The sequence below is a fragment of the Electrophorus electricus genome, chromosome 5 (genome assembly GCF_041902795.1).
Source record: "Electrophorus electricus isolate QZ-2024a chromosome 5, ASM4190279v1, whole genome shotgun sequence".
NCBI classification, from domain to species: Eukaryota; Metazoa; Chordata; class Actinopteri; order Gymnotiformes; family Gymnotidae; genus Electrophorus; species Electrophorus electricus.
The window spans coordinates 1507501-1532500 of record NC_137501.1 but is presented as its reverse complement, the minus strand read 5'-3'; the positions used below and the strand labels follow the sequence as shown (position 1 = coordinate 1532500).

The window sequence follows — 25000 nt, the reverse complement described above, 5'->3', positions numbered from 1 at the left end:
AACAAGAGCTGAATTTGTCTAAGATGTTTATCAAGGATTACTGCTTTTGGACCTCTTAAAGATGTATAGTAGGGTGTGTGTGTGTGTGTGTTGTCTCTCAGGTCGGTGAGGTAGTATGTTTATAGATTTGTGCCATACCTCTCTGAAGCACGGCAGGTTAGAAAAATAGCAGCTTTCACTTTCATTTGATTGATTGCAAAATAGGAACTTCTGCAGTTTCAGTCCAAACAGCCTTAAATCAAACATGTCACAAACTTCCGGAGTTTACAAGCCATCTCAAAGCTGAGCATACACACATACATACATACATACACACACACACATACACATACATGCACAGACACACACACACATGCACATGCACACACACATACACACACACACACACACACACACACACGCCTCTCACACACACACACATACAAACACAAACACACAGATACACACACACCTTACAAGTGTACATCAACATTTTCGTTGTGCGAGTGTATAAACAAACACACAAACACATATATTATTATGCAGTCATATGTCAGCCCCTCAAGTAAGTCACACACAAACAGGGTCTTCCTTTCTACAAACATCCCAGACGGAATCTTTTTTCTGAATTTTAATGAGAAATGAGCCTCATTCATTAAACATAATCATTTCTCTGCCAAGGCATGGCAGAGAATTTAGGATGGATGTGTTGCTTGGAATTGGAATTCTGTTTTCGAGTCCACACAATACACACAAGAGTATTATTAATACAGAGTAGTGTTAATATAGAGTAGTATTCATACAGCGTAGTATTAATGCAGAGTAGTATTAATACAGAGTAGTATTAATGCAGTGTATTATTAATAGAGTAATATTAATGCAGAGTAGTATTAATTGAGAGTATTATTAATACAGAGTAGTGTTAATACAAAGCAGTATTAGTGCAGAGTAGTATTAATGGAGAGTATTATTAATACAGAGTAGCATTAATGCAGAGTAGTATTCATACAGAGTAGTATTAATGCAGATTATAACTCATACAGAGTAATATTAATGCAGAGTAGTATTAATGGAGAGTATTATTAATACAGAGCAGTATTATTGCAGAGTAGTATTAATGGAGAGTATTATTAATAGAGTAGTATTAATACTGAGTAGTATTATTGGAGAGTATTATTAATACAGAGTAGTGTTAATACAGAGTAGTATTCATACAGCGTAGTATTAATGCAGAGTAGTATTAATACAGAGTAGTATTAATGCAGTGTATTATTAATAGAGTAATATTAATGCAGAGTAGTATTAATTGAGAGTATTATTAATACAGAGTAGTGTTAATACAAAGCAGTATTAGTGCAGAGTAGTATTAATGGAGAGTATTATTAATACAGAGTAGCATTAATGCAGAGTAGTATTCATACAGAGTAGTATTAATGCAGATTATAACTCATACAGAGTAATATTAATGCAGAGTAGTATTAATGGAGAGTATTATTAATACAGAGCAGTATTATTGCAGAGTAGTATTAATGGAGAGTATTATTAATAGAGTAGTATTAATACTGAGTAGTATTATTGGAGAGTATTATTAATACAGAGTAGTGTTAATATAGAGTAGTATTCATACAGCGTAGTATTAATACAGTGTATTATTAATAGAGTAATATTAATTCAGAGTGGTATTAATTGAGAGTATTATTAATACAGTAGTGTTCATACAAATCAGTATTAGTGCAGAGTAGTATTAATGGAGAGTATTATTAATACAGAGTAGCATTAATGCAGAGTAGTATTCATACAGAGTAGTATTAATGCAGAGTATTACTCATAGAGTAATATTAATGCAGAATAGTATTAATGGAGAGTATTATTAATACAGAGTAGTGTCAATACAGAGCAGTATTATTGCAGAGTAGTATTAATGGAGAGTATTATTAATACAGAGCAGTATTAATGCAGAGTAGTATTAATGGAGAGTATTATTAATACAGAGTAGTATTAATATAGAGTAGTATTCATACAGTGTAGTATTAATGCAGAATAGTATTAATACAGAGTAGTATTAATGCAGTGTATTATTAATAGAGTAATATTAATGCAGAGTAGTATTAATTGAGAGTATTATTAATACAGAGTAATGTTAATACAAAGCAGTATTAGTGCAGAGTAGTATTAATGGAGAGTGTTATTAATACAGAGTAGCATTAATGCAGAGTAGTATTCATACAGAGTAGTATTAATGCAGAGTATTACTCAATACAGAGTAGTGTTAATGCAGAGTAGTATTCATACAGAGTAGTATTAATGCAAAGTAGTATTAATACAGAGCAGTATTAATGCAGAGTGGTATTAGGATAGAGTACTATTAATACAGAGTAGCATTAGGATAGAGTACTGTAACGCTACTGGCCCGAGTGCCGTAGGGCATGGGGCAGGATGCACAGACCTCCTCGTTCATGTGGAACATTTATTAACATGAAACACACACTACACGACAGGCAAACATTGACAGTGAAAATGATCACACGGTTTTACATTTAACATAGTACACACTAACAAAGGTGATCACACAAACACAGACGTTACAGCTATCACAAATAGTTACAGTGATGGATGTTGATGTTAAACGCCTTACGTAGCGACAATGACCAATAAACGAAGTTCACACGGACACGAGTTTAAATAGACACGGCAACGCTTGACAAAGCCTGTGCACATGTGTGCAATCCCAGGGGGGCGTGGTTACTAAACAGATAAACAATACACCTGTGGATTCCCCACACGCGGTAGACCGTACCACGTGACTTATGGGTAAGGAGCAGTTTGTGACAGTACTATTAACACAGAGTGGTGTTAATACAGAATAGTATTAATGCAGAGTAGTATTAATACAGAGCAGTATTAATGCAGAGTAGTATTAATACAGAGTAGTGATAGGATAGAGCAGTATTAATGCAGAGCAGTGATAGGATAGAGCAGTATTAATGGAGAGTATTAATAATACAGAGTAGTATTAATACAGAGTAGTATTAATGCAGAGTAGTGATAGGATAGAGTAGTATTAATGCAGAGTAGTATTAATGCAGAGTAGTGATAGGATAGAGTAGTATTAATATAGATTACCATTACTACACAGTAGTGATAGGATGGAGTAGTATTAATAGAGTATTGATAGGATAGAGTAGTATTAATACAGAGTAGTGATAGGATAGAGTAGTATTAATATAGAGTAGTATTAATACAGAGCAGTGATAGGATAGAGTAGTATTAATATAGAGTACTATTAATATAGAGCAGTGCTAGAATAGAGTAGTATTAATACAGAGTAGTATCAATACAGAGTATTGATAGGATAGAGTAATATTAATACAGAGTAGTATTAATACAGAGCAGTGATAGAGTAGTATTAATATAGAGTAGTATTAATACAGAGCAGTGTTAGGATAGAATAGTATTAATATAGAGTAGTATTAATACAGAGTAGTGATAGGATAGATTAGTATTAATATAGAGCAGTGATAGGATAGAGTAGTATTAATATAGAGTAGTATTAATACAGAGCAATGTAGGATAAAGTAGTATTAATATAGATTACTATTAATACACAGTAGTGATAGGATAGAGTAATATTAATATAGAGCAGTATTAATACAGAGTAGTGATAGGATAGATTAGTATTAATATAGAGCAGTGATAGGATAGAGTAGTATTAATATAGAGTAGTATTAATACAGAGCAGTGATAGGATAGAGTAGTATTAATATAGAGTAGTATTAATACAGAGCAGTGATAGGATAGAGTAGTATTAATATAGAGTAGTATTAATACAGAGCAGTGATAGGATAGCATAGTATTAAACACCAGACTACTTAAGAGAACCAGCGCTGAAAGCCGTGGTGTTCCAGGACGTCCCTGCATGCACTTTACTGCAACATTTAGTTCATTTTCCATGACATTTTCCATGACTTGTAATAACGTATTATTTTGTTAATATTGTAAAAAGTTAATTATTGTTATTGATGTTATTGTTGTTGTTGCCGTTTAGCAAAACACTAAAGGTTGATCTTCAGTGTAGTGGCATGGCCAAGAATATGTGTGTGTGTGTATGTATGTATATTTGTATGTATATGTGTGTATGCATGCATGCATGTATATTTGTATGTATGTATGTATGTGTGTGTATGTATGTGTGTGTTTGTGTATGTATGTATGTATACATGTAAATTTGTTTGTATGTGTGTGTATGCATGTATGTATGTGTGTATATGTATGTATGTGTGTATGCATGTTTGTAGGTGCGTGTGTATGCATGTACTTGTTTGGTATGTATTTATTTAGCACTGCTTCACTCTCTGGGTCTCTGCTAGCTCCGTATGCATGTTTGTACTTCTGCCGTCTGCTGTATCCAAAAACATGAAAACATTCAGTTAGGACTTCAGCGTAGGAACGGAGGCCGAAGAACTAAACCACAGCAAAGAGAGAATGCAGTGGCGCAGAGCCAGGAATGGAGGAATGCACCCACACCTTCTCCACCCTCCACCCCTGCCCTCTCTACACCCATCGTCTTCCTTGCCCTCTCTCTGCAGGTGTTGACTGACAGCTTGTTGGTGTGATTGAAATCATTTGTCCACTGGCTTGTGTTCTTTTTCTTCTTTTTTTCAATGACAGGGAAGCCAGCAAACATGACAGCACAGCACTTAACATTCAACAGATGGCATTTTCAGGAAACACACACACACGCACGCATACACAGGTGTGCGCACGCAGACACACACACACACACACACACACACACACACACACACTATTTTAAGATTGCTATTTATAGTATCTAATTTAATACACAAATACAGAAATGAGTTTTGTATTCAGTGAATGAACAAAATCTATTCCCTGATGTGATTTTACGTTTCCTTTTTTGTTCTTTATTTTCGTGAAAGCTCTAAGCTCACCCCATGATCTTAACTCCAGGCACAAGGGGGCGCTAGCTCCCATGTGTGTTGTGGAAGGGGGACACAGAATGCTGGAACGTCTCCTGTGTACAGGGCCGAGCTGGTCACTGTTTATCTAGACTGCAAAGGGAGTCAATCTTTTCAAACACTGGTTGGTGTAGAAAGCTCCAGGGTGACCTCGGCTAGACAGGTGCCAGAACTGTGGGGTATGAGGAAAAAAGGCAAAGAATCGCTGAGGAGCACAGAGAGAGAGAGAGGAGGACCACAGATCCTGCAAAGAGAGAAAGTCAGCCTGCACCTGCAGTCTCTGTACCTGCACAGTCTCTGTACCTACACCTGCACAGTCTCTACCTGCACAGTCTCTGTACCTACACAGTCTCTGTACCTACACCTGCACAGTGTTCATACTCGCACCTACACAGTGTCTGCAGACGACAGCACTTTTACTGCTGCTGAGGTTGGGCAGTATGAAATTATGAACCCAGGAACAACAGGAGATCTTCCGTTCTTTATGGAGATGGCTTTTAAGAAAACCTAAACGTCCAGGTCCTGCGGCACTAAGGAAACGTCCTCACTTGGAGCCCTGCAGAAATGTTCAGCCCGCCAAGTCACACAGGTGCTTTCTCCTGAGTGACATTTATGACTTAGCCGGAGCTGAGAAACCTGGAAGCAATTTGCTGTTGGGAGGTGCGGGGAGGCGTGGCAGGTGCTGCCGGCAGGGATGGAGGCGGCGATCTCCTGCCTGGTCTGATCACTCGCCAAAAGCTGTCACAGTCTGATCCGGAGCATTTATGACTGACTGCCTCTCCATTTCTGTCTCATCAAACATTCATGGCAAGCTGTATACATCATAAGGCCGATTTACCATCAGTAAACAGGAAAATGGACTATAACAACAGTGACTTGGCAACCTGAGGTCCGTGTGTGACCACAGAATTCGGTTGGGATTTGCTCTGGAACAGTTAAATATCGTTGTATTCATCGATAAAAGTGTGTATTTCTCCGTATTCAGCGTGGCTCGTCCGACTACAATGAGCATACACTGGGCAGGAAGCCAACAGGCCGGAAAGGAGACAAAACTCTGGAAAATAAACATCCATGATCAGCCCGAAAGGACATTAAGGCAAAACCTCCAGGACAGAAGGGCAGTGCGTGACTGGGGGTGAGTGTGGGAGGGGCAGAGGATCCGCTCGCTCCGATTGGCCTGCTGCCAGCCAGGCTGTAATGCTAAACGTATGGTAAAGGGAGAGAGAGAGCATGGCACATGACCCAAGTCTTTGAAAAACCCCCATCGTGCATGTTGTCAGGGCACAAGGAATTTATTACAAATGTTAGTCAGCTGCACGTCCTTTTGTGGTTTGGGATAGGGAAGAGAGAGAGAGAGAGAGAGCGAGAGAGAGAGAGAAAGAGAGCAGAGCAAGAGAGAGACAGACAAAAACAAAGAGAGCGGGTGGGATTATTTTTCTTCCATTCCTCCATCCCTGGTTATCCAGCGGCTCCGGCCGTCTGCGTGTTACCTGCCACAGGCATCCGTGACGGCCTGCAGATGTTTCAGCTACGCTGCTTTGCCCAGGGGTCCCGCACCTGCCTACCCTGCAGACACGGGATTCAGGGACAAAGGCAGGACATCCTGCGTCCAAGTTCCATGTGCCCTGCAAGACGCTAAACCAGCGGCCCCCACTCAGGCTGCCTGTCTGTCGAACACCTTCAGGACGATTTAAATGGTTTCAGGACAAATTAAGAGGTTTTAATAGCAGAAACACAGCAAGAAAATGAGAAATTTTAAATGGTCACCTGGATCTCCACGTGACCACTGGGTGTCTGGCCCGCTGTTCACAGGTGTCTACTTGATCTAGCATTACGTCTGCACACCCCAGGACAGTCACCTTCTCCTGACATCTGCTTACTGTTAAGACAAGTGTGTGCAAAGCCCTTTCTGTTTTCCTGGCAGTTGCAAAGTGTTTTTTCCCCTCTTCTGCTGTTGTGTAACCAGAAATCTTCAGAATAACTACTGTCAATATTAGTAGCATTAGTGTTAACACAAGAGCTTCACCACAGAACCGCAGACAAACAGAATCACATTGATCCTTGTATAAAACCAGAAATAACACAACTGTAACTTTACCCAGGTACACATGAAATCCATGAATACTGACTTAAAATATTAAATACTTGCACTAAAATTACCTAAAGTGAATATTATGGAGTCCAAGGCTTCAAACAGGCTAAAGACAGAAACCATGTGGATGACCCTGCGTTAATGGTGTTTAGTCATGGATCAGTAGCACTGGGTCTCCATCCAGAATCAATATCAGGTGTGGCTCAGCTCCACGCCACCACTGGGAGCTCAGGCCCAGTGAGAGATCTGTTCAGACAAGGCTGTGGGGATTTGCTGCACTGGAGAGGCCTTTTCATTGGGTCGCTGCTGTTCAGGGCTGCTGAGACACGCCCACTGAACGAGGTCCTCTCACCTGGCAGGTATGTGGCACGCAGCCAGGACTGCCAGTCAGCTGCCCACTCTTTGAAACACTGCGTATATTAGTTTTGGCACAGTTCAGCACATGGACACACACACACACACACACACACACTACAGAGAGCTGTGTGGACCTGTCACACCGCCAAATCCGCCTAGGCAAAACGAGAAAAACGCTGTAAATCTCGGCACCCAGAAATAATCCACGTCAGAGAGCCATGTGAATTTCCCACTGAACTCTTCCTGTTTAAACCCGCTGACATGAAATGCACTGTAGAGTCTCCGTTTTGATTTAAAATAAATAAATAACAAAGCAAAAAAAACAAACAAAAAAATCCTCCTCAAATCTCAGAAGGCGAGTGTCCGCAGCGCAGAGTTAATCTCCAAAAACAAACCGGTGCGTTTCGCAGACGAGTCACGTTAAACGACTGAGTCCGATTTCCTGTCCGTTATTAACGTCTCACTCGGGATGACGCATATAACGAGCTGGAAGCTGACCTCGCGCCTCCGTCACGGACATCAGTGCTCGAGCTGCAGGAGGTCGATTCGTCTTGACGTCAATCACGGTCGCAGCTGCGCGCACCTCCGCAGCTCCTCGCGCCGCCGTTTTGTTACGCGAACAGCATGTGCCGATGTGGGAAACAAATGACTCGGGGACGGGCCGAGTGCGAAAATAGGCGAGAAAAAAGCTTCACTGACTTGGCAGAAGGGCGCGTTTGGGCTTTAGAGAAAACACGAGGACGAGCGAATGGCGCGAGCGCAGGTGCCTTAACAAGACACGTCATGCCACACGTCCCAGGCGGGTTTAAAAACTTTTACGGTTATGATGAATGTTCGGTACAAAGGGCTAACAGTGAATTCCTGTCAGTCTTCAGCTGATCCCTGACTGAGAAACGATTAGCCCATCAAAAGTGCCGCTGACAAAACCGGCGAGGAAGACTAATGAAGATGATATTGATTTCCGCTGCAGACTAACGGAGCGTCACTCTGACCCCGCCCACCGGCCACCGGGGGGCGTAACTGAGCGCGAGAGCTGCTGTAATTGACATGCTCAGTAGACGTAACAGCAACACAAATGGCGCGTGCTTGTTGTACAGCCGCCACATACCTCTGAATGTACACACAGACACACACACATGCACAGACGTACAAAGGTGTGTGTAGGGGAGGTGATGCATATCGGCTTACATTTATGATATTTGCCACAGGAAGAGAACAATGGGCCCTTCCTGTCAGATTGAATGCCTGCATGATGGCTGGGTTCAGAAAATGACATGACAAGCTAAAGCTCACTGCTATTAACATAAACACCTGCTGCACACGGTTCAGTCAGAGTGAGTGTGTGTGTGTAGTACTGTAACATAATCTCTTCGAATCAGACCTGAACATTGTGCTCCACTGTACTACTGCCACACACACACACACTGATTGAACAGTGAATGTACAGATGCCTTTGGTACACTGTAACTCCAGTTAGTTACAAAAGTTTATTTGTATAGTTTATTTGCATATTTAAAAACACAGATTAAACAGTAAAGTACATTTAAACATGCATTTACACATTAAAGAGGAGAGAGGGAATATTAAAATCAAATCAAAACCCTGCAGTGTGTAATCTATGAACCTAATCAGAGGCTGTGTTCATATTTTTGTTTGAGTTGTCAGACTGTCCAAACACACTCTGTCACTGTTTTGCAGTAAATCAACGTCCAGCAGATCACCCCCAGGACAGACAACCACGCTGCTCTCTCGTCCTCGCAGCTACGCCCCCTCCCCACTGTATCAATAAAAGAAGAGTTTACCCTTCACTTTCTGCTGATCTTTATCAAAATGGGGGGTAAAGCAGACAGGACTGTCCATTTTCTCTAGAAACAGAAGTAAGAGGTGATTTTAAAGGGTGGGACAGGTGGCCTCAAACCCATGTCATTTTGTTCATCTGAGTGAAGCAGCATAATGCAGATGACAGGTGTAGTGTTACCTGGTGCTCCAACCTGACAGATGCAGCTTCAAAGCTCGATCCACTTCACTACACCTGTGGTGAACAACTCCACCCATCCGTGTGGGGCTCCACATGGAGAGATGAGGGGATGAGCCTTCCTCTTGTCCTCTAAAGCAGGAGGTGATGGAGGTGGTGGAGGTCCAAGGAAGAAGAGAAGGAAAACAAGCCACTTGTCCTGCTTCCAATTTGTTTGTTTCTCCCAATTCGATCACATGACCAAACACACGCAGGTTGGCCAATGGCGGGCAGCTATGAGACCATATTTCCTTGACCCTTATTGGCCTATTGCACAATCACACATCTTCACCTTTGGGAAGGCATTAATCTTGCCTACCAACACAGCAGGAATACATTGAAAACTCAATAAGCCCAATCTTGTTTTATATATATATATATATATATATATATATATATATATATATATATATATATATATATATATATATATATATATATACATTGTGTGTTTTCCTCCAAACTAAATTTTCTCATACTTGTGCAGTGAAAATAAATTATTTGAATCTTATCTCATATATGTGCTATTTTGGATTATGAAAGATTTCAAGAACTTACTGCAATATGTTCTGTTCTGTATGGGGAAGACAACTGACTATTGCAATGTCTGAGGCCAATCAACATTCCTATTTATGTAACATGTATTCATCTACACGATGTGACAGTTGTGATTGTAGCACATGCATTACTTCTATGAGTTGTGAAAGTCCTGTATGCACACTTGTATTCATCTGCAGGATGGGAAAATTCTCAAACACACATAATCGCAGATGTGGCACCTTTTTGCACTGACAGAATCTCCTTTCAGTTGCTTTAACGCTGAGAGCCAACGTTGTGTTTTTTGTTGCGAAACTGTTTTAGCTAAGGCCTCCTAACATCAGCCCCACCTCTGAGCTTATGGCTGACAGCTGTTCCAGGTCACCGAAGATGCTCGGCTTGGAATACTTACACGCATATCCGCCTCACCTTCAAAGCCAAACGAAAGAAACAAAGAAAGAAAGAAGATAAAAACGATAGTGACATCATTGGAAAAGCAAGACAGACAAGCTGTATCAGGGCTTGTGTGTGTGTGGAAATCAATCAAACTAAGGATTTGCTGTGAGTCAGGTTAAGAGAGCACACATACACACACCCATCCAAACAACCCTTAGCACTTCACCTGTCTCTCACCCACCATGTTAAACGGTCCATTGCATTACAAGACTGTGCTGATCTCAGAGTTGCCAGCCCTGATCTCAGAGTCTCATGTGTTGATCTCAGAGTCGCCAGCCCTGATCTCAGAGTCTCATGTGTTGATCTCAGAGTCCCCAGCCCTGATCTCAGAGTCTCATGTGTTGATCTCAGAGTGCCCAGCCCTGATCTCGGGATCTCATGTGTTGATATCAGAGTCTCCAGTGCTTCTTGCTTGGAGCTGCCCATAGAACACCTGGTGAGGGAGGTGAGAGCCAGTCCTTCAGATGACATAACTTATGATCCAAAGCTGCCTCTGGGCCAAAGAAGCCTCCATACTGAGTGTCAGAGTATCCTGAATTATGTCAGCATGAGACATACGCTCTTCCCAGGAAATACAGACGATTCACTGTAGACACCTTATATGGAAGCCACAAAGGGGTCTGATACGATGGTGACGAGATGTCCAGGTTTCGTTGCTATACAACAGTGTTGGAACACAGACTGCTTGGTAGACTGTAGCTTCGTTATAAGATGAGATAGTCATTCTGGAACAGTCGAGAGAACAGCCTTCCGAAATCAGCTGAAGTAAGAGTGGACATCAGCACCATCTGAGCGGGCAGGAGTTGACATGCTACCGAGGCCACAGGACTGCTGGACTACCTTGAGAAGGCAAACCTACAATATACCTGACATATTAATTATGGGTGTGACTGAGGGTAGAACCCTTGTTTGGAAAAATATCTCATTTGTGTTTTTTGTGAATTGATTGAAAGACCCATTGAGCCATGCACACCAGAGAGATTATCCAGAGAGAATATCCAGAGAGATTATCCAAAAAATTGTGAAACCAAAGTGCACAGCCATCTGCACCCTGCAGCTCATGGATGTAGACAGCAGGAGTGTGCGTTCTGGCCTGGAGGCATCGGATATTGAATGGGTTCCCATCTAGATGAAATTTAACCTGTAAGCCGTTTTCTCTCTTGAGCGAGTTGTGACACAGAAGTGTGACTGCTGCCAAAAAAAATTTGAAAGTCACAGGGACAAGTATACACCCCTGCTTCACCACAGTGTGACGGGTGCAGACTGCTGACCCCAACACATATTCGGCTTGCATACCACCAGAGAAATCTGGGTGATACAAAAAACTTACAGAGCAGACGTAGGAAAAGCTACAAGAATCCATCACGCCCAAATCAAAACAACCAATCAGAGCCAGGAGGAGTGTCTGACCAAGTGTCAATCACTGTTTGCATGCTCTCGCTTAATCAAGCGCAATCGGCGAGCCGACTTAGGAACTTCACAAAACCAATGGTGGACAGAAAACCATCATCAGTGAAAAAACTGCCTATCCCTCCTTTATCAACAACAGCTAACACAATAAAGACAAGTAAACAGAAGAAAAAAAAGCAAGCTAAAAAGACAGAACTAGACCAAGCCAGAGATAAAACAAGCGCTAAGGGACCTGAAAGGCTTCACAACCTCGCTAGTTAGCTACCTCGCTAGTTAGCTACCTCACTAGTTAGCTACATTCCTGCTTGACCATCAGGAAAAGGCCCTTTGTTGTTCTTCATACTTTTAATGGCTGCAAGGAGTTGAGGGAACCTGGGAATTCCTCGAGCTTGATAACTGTAGCTTTTGTGTCAAACCAATAGTTTCTGAAGCAACAGCATGTAGAATTGACTTCAGTTCAGTCCATTGTGTTGACATGGCATTTCAGCATCACGTGTAACCCAGGTTACAGATACATTCTTTAAAATCACCATCACGATCAATAACGTAGCCCAGCAGGTGGCAGTGTTTAGACAGGTATGTGTCTATTGTTTATATTTGCTTTTTGTCTTTAAAACTGTTTATTATTACCAGTTGATAAACTGAGCAAATCATAAGAAGTGTCTTCCAATGACTTCTTTCCAGAAATTGTCATCACAACCTACTTGAGCATTAAAGTCCCCCAAGAGAAGATGTTTCTCAGAATGAGACCTTCTGCACAGTGCAGTATCACGGGATTGACAGACGTCATCTCTGATGTTATCCTGAGCTTCCAAGCTGTTGGCATAGGCACTTTTGCCAGAGGTATCTGCCAGGCCATAAGGTGTTCATAAAATATTCATAAAGTGTTCATAGGGTATTCATAATGTGTTCATAGTGTTCATAAGGAGTTCATAGGGTGTACATAAGGTGTTCACAGTGTTCATAGAGTGTTCACGAGGTGTTCATAAGAGCAACTACTCCTTCCAGCCAAGCCAACCCTATGAAGTCAGAGGGTTCATCATTATTCACCATTTTCCAGGAAGCATTCCATGTTGCCTGCTTCACAGTTAAAGTTAAATGTGTTATTTTTCAGCTACAGAGAAGGTATGCACCGTGGCTGTGACTGCCCAAGTGGGCATGAACAGGTAATGTAGAGGTCACTGGTTTTAGACTCTTCCCTGAAACACCCCAGCCCGCTCTGTTTCTCATTAATTGGGGGAGGCCTGCACGATACAAAGAAAACGCGCCACGTATCATAACGTTGTTCAACACTATAACGATGTTGACGTGCAATAAATTTATATTTTAAGTGTTCGTTTTAGCAACAGTTCCTGTGTCTTTCTGCTTTAAAAGGTACATCTCTAACATGCTAACTTAAATAAATACTTTCACTTTCACTGAACAAATTGCACATGTCTACCAAACCAATTAAATGAACATTCAATTAAATAAGACAATTTCACTTTACAAAATAGAGTTTAATTTATCCTGCTCCTCTTTAATATACATTTATCTAAACGTAATGTCACGGGCGTGGAATGTGCAGGAAATAAGGACGAAGCCACAGGAAGTCTCTGTCTAAGAGTTTGAATGAAACAAACGAAACTGATTGTTAAGGTGCATTAACTAGAACAAAGGAGAGAGAGAGAGAGGAGAGAGAGAGAGAGAGAGAGAGAGAGAGAGAGAGAGAGAGAGAGAGAGAGAGAGAGAGAGAGAGAGAGAGAGAGAGAACGTTTTGTTATGATCGACGTACATAGACTAAAGCACAAGAGCAGAACGTAATAACAACCTGCTTTATTTCAACCATTTTGCTCGCGCTTGTCTCCTTCCTCGGCCATCACGCTAAGCTAACTAGCCAAGCTCGCAATCACCACTAAACACACCAATCTAGGGGGAGCAAACGGTGGGCTGATGGTGTGAATGCTTCATCTGACGTGTGAAAAGAGGAAAAAATCGGTTTATTTACACGTTCAAGTGGGGTATTTTTTCTTCTTCATCGCTTCTTTTGCGACGCGAGCACGCCACGGTGAAAACAAATTATCCATCAAGACTAGTCGCACTGTGCAGAGACAGGGACACTGAATGCTTCTTCCTCACACACACACAGTCAGAGAGAGTGTTTGGAGTATTATGTCAGCATTAGGTTTGGCTACTGTGTCTTAAACAATATGACATGCGATATGGATTTCATGGAAATCGGAGACAGTAGGTGGTCTGGTGCCCACTTCACGAGACTCTTCTGTCCGATTAGCTCCAGTAAGAGAACAGCTCCACCCATCGCGCGCAGCTGTGTTCAGGATATCTTTCACCCAAGACTCTGGGAAAGAGGGTTAAGACATGTCATTAGAGAGCTGTGTGCATAAATTCAACCGCAGACAGTTGATTGATTATCTGTGATTACAAGCCAAGTCGGGATGAATGTAGAAGCTCCTTTGAGCACGCACATGCACACGTGTGCTCGCACGCACGCGTACGCAGTACAATAGCATAAATGTCAGCACACACTCACGGGTAATGTTGCAAAACAACAAAGTTAATGTTTGGATTGTGGTAAACACAACTAGGAAAAACAGCGCAGTTTTCTAACTCTCGGGTGGGTGTCGCACTCTCGGGGAACTCGGAAACGGGAAATTAGGTGTCATTTTTGTAGTAATCTTTTTTTGTTGTTGTTACCCTCATACACAATCATTGTCATACTCGCACACAATCCGGAACTTGGCGAAACGCCTGCTCAGAATAACGTACCTGTCATGAAAGTATACCTGTAATTTGTCATCTAAATAAAGTACCGCTCCTGAGCTATCCCTCCACCTCGCCGCCTTGCCAGGTTGCCTCCGGGATAATATTCACCTTGGCGTTCGGAGGCCTTTCTCGTTACGATTAAGTCTCCGCCTCGAGCCTTTCGCCTCGGTTTTACAACAGCTGGTAAAAGTTGTAAGTTTTTAAAACGACGTGTAATCCTTTCAGACTCCGATGGTTTCGTATCGCACATTTACAGAAAAAAAATGGGCCAGTGTCAGACATTCGCTCTCTGACTCCACGGTGTTTGGAGCTGAGCCAAGGAAAGACTTTTAAGATAAGAGATTCTCGTCTGCACGATACGCCGAGCGCGTCTCAGTGATGAAGGTACTGAGCTGGTAATCAGAAGGTTGCTAGTTCAAGTCCCACCACTGCCAGCTTGCCACTGCTGGGCCCCTGAGCAAGACCCTTAACCCTCAATTGCTCAATTTGTACTCAGTCATAATTATAAGTCGCTTTGGATAAAAGTGTCAGCCAAATGCTGTAAATGTAACCAGATAGATAATTGACAAAAATGCTTTTTTAAATGTCATAGGCTAGTGTAATTATGACACACATAAATTATGTTAGGCTAAAACAATATCTGAAGCCGTTTTTTTTTTTAAACTGACTGAGCTCAGAACAGTGTGGAGGCTCGAGAACAAAGGAATGTAAAAAAAGTGACTGGGAAACGCACGTGAACACGCAAACGCGACATTACGAAACACTTTCCAACTGGGAGTCCGACTTGTTATTTCCATATACAGACGTATTTGGTCAATTCTGGCGCTGTAAATGTACGCTACTTCAGACACAGGCGTTTAGAAACCGTTTAAAGAAAACGTGCTCTGGTACGTGCCACGGGTTCGCGCGGAGCTGAATCCATCTATGAGTTAAGATCCCCTTTTTTGTACATATGCAATCAAGTGTTTCAATTTGCGTTCAAAAGCGAATTCCTGCGAGATTTTATTCGTCTGCTCAGCTGAAGCCCCCGCGTGAGCAGTGTACTCAGCTAATCTGGGGATTTAGTATCATCTGTCTTTTTCATACACGACAAACGCAACTGCTGTGGCCCAGCGCGTTCCCCCTGCGAGGCAGCGCGACAGAGGACGTCAGAAACGCGTACGCGCATTTCGAACGCTGAATTCTCAGGTGAGGCAAGGTCGTGCTAGTAAATCTCCAAAGAAAATACGCTGCGTTCAAAAGAACGGTATGATAAGTACAGTACAAATCGCACCACTAAAAACAATATCTTTGTGCTTGGTTGGCGTGTAACGATGTGCACTACCAAACCTGTTAAATCCTACACTCTAAATCTTAAACTACACACACAGACGGAGAGAGACAGTGAAATAGGCATTACGATCAAAGACTTGGGAAAGAGCTAAATTAAAGCTTTCTTCTTCATATGGATCTACATGGATAGCATTTTCCAACAGACCAGTGAAGGTCAAGATCTTAAGCACGACAGGTGCCAGTCTCACTAATCCTGCTCCTTATTGACCTGTTGACCTATCCACTCCCTTCCCCCACTGGCAGCCACGTCTGTTTATGCCGCCATCACTTTCACTGGATAAGTAAAGCTGATTTAAGAATATTCTGCGTCATTCTAGAACCTGTTTGCTGACTATTGTGACAGCTATGCCATTATTACATCATTAAGAGAACTCTCACTTAATCCAAATGGACCCTCTGTCATGCTACACTCCTGCAAACACCAACCTTGTCTAATGGAAAGTTCAATAAACTGGACTTAGACATGCAGCTGTGAACGAACCACAGTGGGTCTGGTGGATCTTCGGCTCAAATACATCACACGTTTACTCCCAGACTCAAAATCCCATAATCCACTTGGTGCAGGTCAGGTGCAGCGTGTTTGGACAGCCTGGAGACTAGCCAGACACTGAGGCAATGGCTGACCAGCTTGTCCGGACACCATAACAAACACCCAGCGCAGAAAGGAATAGTTAATGGTGGCTTAGAGGGAGAGGCATAGAGAGAGAGAGAGAGGAAGAAAGGATAGAGTAGGGTAGGGCAGTAGCAAGCACAGTGCTGGACTCCCATAGAACAGAAAGTGCTTGAGAGGGAGAGAGCTTCAACTGATGACAAAGAAAGAGGGAGATAAGGAGAGGTGTGACAGAAGTATGACAGAGCATTTGACATCTTTTGTTGTTGCAGTCGTCCATGACTGTACTCAGAAAACAACTCTAATAGCACATTACACCGTTCTACACAGTACTGAACACTCTACATAGTACACTCTACACAGTACAGAACACTCTACACAGTACTAAACACTTTACATAGTCCAGAACACTCTACACAGTACAGTATACTCTACACAGTACTGAACACTCTACATAGTCCAGAACACTCTACACAGTACTGAACACTCTACACAGTACAGTATACTCTACACAATACTGAACACTCTACACAGTACAGAACACTCTACACAGTACTAACCACTTTACATAGTCCTGAACACTCTACACAATACTGAACACTCTACACAATACTGATTACTCTACACAGTACTGAACACTCTACATAGTACACTCTATACAGTACTAAACACTACACAGTGCTGAACACTTTACATAGTCCAGAACACTCTACACAGTACAGAACACTCTACACAGTAGAGTATACTCTACACAATACTGAACACTATACACAGTACAGAACACTCTACACAGTACTAACCACTTTACATAGTCCTGAACACTCTACACAATACTGAACACTCTACACAATACTGATTACTCTACACAGTACTGAACACTCTACATAGTAAACTCTATACAGTACTAAACACTACACAGTGCTGAACACTTTACATAGTCCAGAACACTCTACACAGTACAGAACACTCTACACAGTAGAGTATACTCTACACAATACTGAACACTATACACAGTACAGAACACTCTACACACTACTGAACACTTTACTTAGTCCAGAACACTCTACACAGTACTGAACACTCTACACAATACTGAACACTCTACACAATACTGATTACTCTACACAGTGCTGAACGCTCCACATAGTACAATACACTCTACACAGTACTGAACACACTACACAGTACACAACACAGTACAGTACATGCTACATAGTACTGAACACTTGACACAGTACAGTACACTCTACACAGTACTGAAAACTCTACACAGTATAGTACACTCTACACAGTACTAAACACTGCGCAGTACATGCTACACAGTACAGTACACTCTACGCAGTACTGAACACTATATAGTACTGAACACACTACACAGTACACTACACAGTACAGTACATGCTACATAGTACTGAACACTTGACATAGTACAGTACATTCTACACAGTACTGAACACTCTACATAGCACTAAACACTACACAGTACAGTACACTCTACATAGTACTGAAAACTATACAGTATAGTACTCTACACAGTACTGAACACGCTACAAAGTAAAGTACACTGCACACAGTACAGTACACTCTACACAGTACACTACACAGTACTGAACACTACACTGTTCTGTGTTTTAGCGTGTATTTCATACTGCTCTGTGTTGTAGTGTGTATTCCACACTCACTCTCTATCCCATGGGTCAGACCCACTGAACTACACATCACTTGTAGTCTAAGAATGTCACAAAGAACTCAAAGTCAAGCCCGTGGAACAAAAACTCATAATAGCATGAGAATCGAAACACGGTGGTGGCATTTTTTGGGAGGGGGGGGGGGTTCTTCTCCCATTCTCCTCTCTCTCTTCCCATGGAAAACCACGGGAAAACCACAGGAACACCACAGGAACACCACAGGAACACCACAGGAACACCATGAACTGGCGATCAGACAGAGCTGCTAACAGGCTCGGGAGGAATGTGCTGGTAAAGCGATACTGCAATTAGGGATTATTGTCTTTGCATAAATTTTGGAGTGGAGTGGAGAAGGGGAGGTCCCTGAGGAGGGAGGAGAACTGAGGAGACACACAGAGAGCAGGCCAGACCCCCTCAATCGTCCCTGGGGAGTGTGGGGGAAAGGGAGTCCACACACACATGCACAGACGCACCCACGCGCACACACACACGCATGCATGCACACACGCACATACACACACACACACCTGCACACACACGCGAATACATGCAAACACACACACACACACACACACACTCTCTCCCTCTCCTCTCTTTTTCTCTCTTGCTCACACAGACACAATCTTGGAACAGAAATCTCTCTCTCTCTCTCTCTCTCTCTCACACACACACACACACACACACACACACACACACACACACACACACACACACACACACACACACACACCTCAAGACCACCTATCAGGGAGGGACTGAGCCTGGTGTTACTTTACTGAGAAGCCCTAATTCTGCATGTAGTCTATACACTATCATCCAAGAGTGTGTGTTTTCACACACATGCACACGCACGTACACAAGCACACGCGCACACACACAGACACACGCACACGTGCACACACATACACATGCACACACATACCCTCTCTGTCAGAAGTTTGAACAACCCTTGTACGCACAAACACACACCTTCTTTCTGAGGAACGTGTAAACACACTCCACAGACACACACAGACACGCACACCTGAACTATGCTTTGCTGCATATCTGTGGGTTGACTCCAGGAAACAGGATTTTAATAGACTGTTTTTATTGTGGTGAGCAGGTCTGAACATGCATCTAGTCAGAACTCCTCAGCCAATCACAAGCAGCCGATGGCATTTCTTTACTGATCCCTCCTCCAGCACAACGTAAAGCAAGCACGCTCAGACTGACACAAGCCAGGCATCGAAGGAACTTTTCATCACATTCCAAGGTCAGACCTGTATTGTTGCCTTTCCAACAGTCCAGAACCCGTTCAGTCCAGAACCAGTCCAGAACCTGTTCAGTCCACTCCCGGTTCAAGTTTAGAAAGAACAAATTTCTCCCCAGGATTTAATTCCAACAGCCTGGATTTCATAATTAGTTTGAGAATTACTTTGTGAAAGTAATCAAAATAAATGCGGCAGGACTTTTGTTGAAATCAAACGTCTCCAGCTCTGGTCCAGAGTCGCTGGGTATCAGAGGTCAGCATGCAAGTTAGCGGGCATGTGAGTGCATGGGTCAACACTGTGGTTCTCCACTCTCACACCACATCAGGAGACGTCTGAAGTGTTACGTAAATCACAACTGATTAACAGTCGTCTGTTACACTGTAAAAACGCTGAAGATTCATGAGCTATTAGCGAGCCATCTGCTAAACTACGCTGAAATTATGTCCTACATGTTGGTCATAAATCATTACTCTCTCTTTCTCCCACCAACCCACCCATACACACACACACACACGCGTGCATGCACGCACACACACGCACACACACATACACACACACACACACACACTTTGTTGCTTTAAATGATCAGTAATTTATGGAGGTGTGTCATATAAGTTGACAGGATCTCGCTGTACACTAAACACTGGTGAAGAGAACTAGCCAGCCTCATAAATCAAAATTGGACTGGACCCCAGCAGACATCTCACACACACACTTTTAGCTTATAGGCCTCTTACATTCACGAATCATGATAATAATGTCAATCACTTAAACTTTACACACAGAGAGACCGTATATATACTTTAAGTCTGTAATATAACACCATCTTCAACCCTCTAAGAATACATAGAGCACTACGACAAAAAACCTACTTAAAACACCACAGTGTCGACTTTTTCTTTATGTCCTCATCCAGGCTGAATTACCGCCACTGTTTCTTCAGTTTTATCATGTAAGTTCATGCAGCTCACTGGACGGCGGAGCCAGTGGCACTGTGTTTAGATCGTATCTCAAAAAGGCTGAAGGCATAATCTGTACCGGGCCTTCATCGCAGTGACATCAGCGCAAGGGATGATGGGAAAGGCCCAAAGCCCCATCAGTGGCTCCGATGCTGGAAGTCCACAAAATGATGACTGCAACAGAATAATGAACAGACTGGAAATTAATCTGGACGGGTTCTTAATTGGGATTCTTAACCGGGGCTCTTATCTGAGACTCTTACCTGGGATTCTTAACTGGAACTCTTAGCTGGGACTCTTAGCTGGGACTCTTAACTGGGACTCTTATCTGAGACCCTTAGCTGGGACTCTTAGCTGGGACTCTTAGCTGCCGTATTCCACTGCAAAGCGCGACATCTAAGATTTTGCTGCATAGACATAAAATGCAAAACAGGCATCAGCTTTAGAGTTCCATGTCTCATGTTCCATGCAGACTACATCTGTTACAGACATTATATTTCATTACTGCTGAGTTCAATGTGATGTGTGTGGCTGTGTTCTGATTCTCCGGTGTGTGTGTGTGTGTCTCTGTGTCCTTTCCTTCCCAGATCACGCTGATGTCACCATACTACCCGTGCCTCTCTCTGCCCTGCTGGACTCTGTGCCACTACAGGTCTTCGCTCTGACCATGCAGGAACGTGCCTCATTCCCAATGGATTACTCACTGGAGTCTGGAGTTTCAGATTTGATCCTGCATGGCTGGAATGAAAATCCCCCCAGCAGCTCCAGGGCTGTGCGGACCGGACAGCACACCTTCACCTTACGTGACTCCACTAACAGTGACCGTTTTGTGAGTCTTTGAGCAGTGAGGTGAAATCTGTTCCCTAGTCCACGATTACGTCATTCAATTAAGTCCACGATCTTTGACTAACAGCCAATCACTGTTGAGTGCAATACCAGATCTGGGTTTAATCCATGTGTGGGATGGTGGACTTTGAAGAACCAGGAAAAAATGTCCTCTGAACCATCATTACAGCTAATGTGTCCAGTAACTGAAATCATGAACGCGTTGGGTTTAGACCCACCCACCTCCGGTCATTTCTCTGCATACAAGCCACTCGGGTGTTTGTTCAGTCCTTCTCCTCTCCAGACTGGACTATTCCAGCTCGCTCCTGGCAGGTCTTCTCCTCAGTATCATCAGACCCCTGCTCCTCGTACAGAGTGCAGCTGCACGGCTAGTTTCGCACCTCCCAAAGTTCTCCAGTGTCACCTCCTGCTGTGTCTCCTCACTGGCTTCTCAAAGTACCTTGCAGCAGATTTCAGATGCTCCTCTACCAAGCCTTAACCTTCAACACACACACACACACACACACACACACACACACACACACACACACACACACACACACACACACACGCACACACACACTCCTCTACCAAACCTTAACTGGACCAGCTCCCACACCCCTAATCAACCTCAGTTCTGACCACACTGCCTTCCAACCTCTAGTGCTGCTCCACTCAAACCGTCACCCTCAACACACACACACACACACACACACACACACACACACACACACACACACATGCACACACACACACACACACACACACATGCACCACGACTCTTTTCTGTCATGTACCCAGGTGCAGAAACACTGCACCACTGGATAAACACTTAAATATGCAACTAAACACCTTAAATATTCACTTTAAAAAAACTTTCTTCTTTCCCACTTTAGCCTAATAGTATTCTAATAGTATTCAGATGGTATTCTGATAGTATTCTAATAGTAACAATAACAATATTAATAAATATAGAGCAACTTACTAAGTCTCACATTTTTATTTCAATAATAAAAAATATTATTCATGATCTGAGCAAGTTGCTCAAGTCAAACTGTACAGGTAACATTCTTCAGTTCCCTCCCAAGGTGTTCTAGCTTTCTGTCTCCATTCTAGTTCCTCAAAAACAAACAAACCACTTATTATTGGTCTATAAATCACCTCACTCAGTGTGTTGTTTCCCAACACACACACACACACACACACACACACACACACACACACACACACACACACACACACACACACACACACACACACACACACACACACACACACACACACACAGACAGACCGGATATACCCAGAGGTGTTATACCTCAAAATGACTAGCCTTATGGTGCAGACTACACCTCCTTCTGAGCTGCACATCAGTCACATCCCTCCCTCCATCATGCCACCCAATCACAACGCTCCAAACCTGCTACATACACAACTCCTTATTGGGTGTCTCTGTGCTGACAGGCAGATGATAGACGGCTCCTTGTGAGTGAAAAGTGAGAGGAAGTCAGACTATCAGCTGACCAGTGACTAGTAGGGAATGCGTGTGCTCGCAGTGCTAAAGGGGATGGCCCCCGTTGGCAAGGGGGCGGGGTTTAAACAGGGATTTTGCATCGACAGTGTTTATGTTGGGCACTAAAGCAACTGCACTGGCCAGGGAGCAAGCAGGGGAGTGATGTATGTGCTCGCCATATGACTTGTAAATCATTCTGTTATATGGACACACACACACACCGACTCTCACACACACATAAGGTATTATAGGCGCATTCTTCCACAACCTGATTGTAAATGATACTATACACACACACACACAGACAGGCAGACACATGCACTGTGTTTACTCAGATGCAAAGAAAACTACAGTATGTAACCTTTTAATCATACACTCACACGTACACACACACGGTTCTACATCACCGTATGCAACACGTGATCTGGTGTTTTTGCTAATTGTGTAAATTTATCGTTTTCACTGTGACTTCAGTTCAATTTCTGATACTCAGCCAGATGGGGGTTTTCCCTCTCAAATGTATTCTTTATTAAATGCACTGTAGACCTTGCACCATAGACCTTACACTCTAGACCTTACACTGTAGACCTTGCACCATAGACCTTACACTCTAGACCTTACACTGTAGACCTTGCACCATAGACCTTACACCCTAGACCTTACACTGTAGACCTTGCACCATAGACCTTACACTCTAGACCTTACACTGGAGACCTTACACCATAGAGTCTATGGCATAGACCATGCATTGTAGACCTTACACTATAGACCTTACAACGTAGACTTTACACCGTAGACCATGCACTGTAGACCTTACACTATAGACCTCTAAGGACCACAGATTACAGGGAAAGAATTAATACCACAAGCTGCACATCATATAAACGCTCCATTTCTTTTTATGCCACACACCAAAATGTCTTCCTTTGTGTCTTAATCTCCAAAATCAATAGCCAAAGATCAACAGTTTCTTAATCAGTAATCGATGACTGATAACCACCTTGCATCATGTGCAAGGAGTTCTGAAGACTGAACATGCACTGAAATGCCCCCCACCCCCTAATGCCACCTATCCAAATGCCCCAGCACAGCTACTCGATCAAACATTTGCAGCCTGTCCAAAGGAATCTTGCCTATTTTGCCCCTGGCCTGAGAGAGAAAGAGAGGATTTGGGTCATTGACATCACACAATGATTCAGTCAGTGAAACCTACAGGAATGCGACCTTGTGGATACGCCCCCCCCAAACCCCGTCCCACTGGGACTCCTGCCTGGCTAGGGCTTAGCACTGTGGGATATGAAGTCTATGAAGTGTCTGCAGTCCAGACCTGACGTGATGGAGAGATCGTCTGAGCGTAGCAGGTAATGGCTGGCTAGTTGGAAAGTCTGTATCAATGGAGGGTACTGATATATAGTAGCCACAAATACCCACACACACCCACACTCTCTTTCTCTCTTTTTCCCTCTCTCTCTCTCCTTCCTTCTCTCTCCCTGTCTCTCTCTCTCTCTCACTCTCACTCTCTCTCTCTCTCAGTTCAGTTCAGTTCAGTAAGCTTCACTGGCATGACCATATATAATAACAGTATTGCCAAAGCAGTATTATAATATTACACATCATTACAACTTTGGCAATTATGGAAATTAAGAGTTAGAGAATCTGTGATTGGTCTGAAATATTAATAAAGGGAAGAAGTGAAAATAAAATAAAATAAATAAATAATGGAAGGATGGAAAATAATAAATAGTTAATAATAATAAATAGTTATTAATAATAAATAGTTAATAATAATAAATAGTCTCTCTCTTTCTGTCTCTCACTCTCTCTGTCTCTCTGTCTCTCTCTCAGATTCAGCTACAAGGGTACCAAGCAGCCTTAAAACAAGAATGAACTTTTACTGTATTAACAAATATTGTAGAACTCTTAATGTGTGCAATTAGCAGGACAGAATACTTGAAGTTAAAATGAGAAAAGGGAAATGATAATATACATATATTATACATATATATACACATATACATACAATTTTATATACCCTTAAATGTAAAGGAACAAATAAATAAATAAACAAGTATAATTGTATTTTTCATGCTTGCTCTCTATGTCATCATCAACAAATCCTCATCCTCTGGACACGTGCCAACTGCGTTTAAAACCACCAGGGTTGTACTGCACTTAAAGAAGGCCACACTTGGCAGCTCCAACATAACCAACTATAGACCGGTATCACTTCTCT

At 42.6% G+C, this 25000-nt stretch overlaps 2 long non-coding RNA genes across 2 annotated transcripts in view; both read right to left on the bottom strand.

Moving 5' to 3' along the window:
* Positions 1 to 2428: 2428 nt before the first annotated feature.
* LOC145658017 (uncharacterized) lies at positions 2429 to 8310 on the bottom strand. Its single transcript, XR_014123956.1, has 2 exons — positions 6726 to 8310; positions 2429 to 6636 (listed from the first exon to the last, which is right to left on the bottom strand). It is a non-coding gene; the product is annotated as an uncharacterized LOC145658017 (long non-coding RNA).
* Positions 8311 to 16812: 8502 nt separating this feature from the next.
* LOC145658013 (uncharacterized) overlaps positions 16813 to 25000 on the bottom strand; it is a 10140-nt gene continuing 1952 nt past the window's right edge. Inside the window, exons 1-3 of the long non-coding RNA XR_014123946.1 lie at positions 21498 to 25000; positions 20693 to 20836; positions 16813 to 20603 (exon numbers count right to left, since the gene is read on the bottom strand). The exon at positions 21498 to 25000 is cut by the window's right edge and continues 1952 nt beyond it. This is a non-coding gene — a long non-coding RNA (uncharacterized LOC145658013). The remainder of the gene's footprint in view (positions 20604 to 20692; positions 20837 to 21497) is intronic.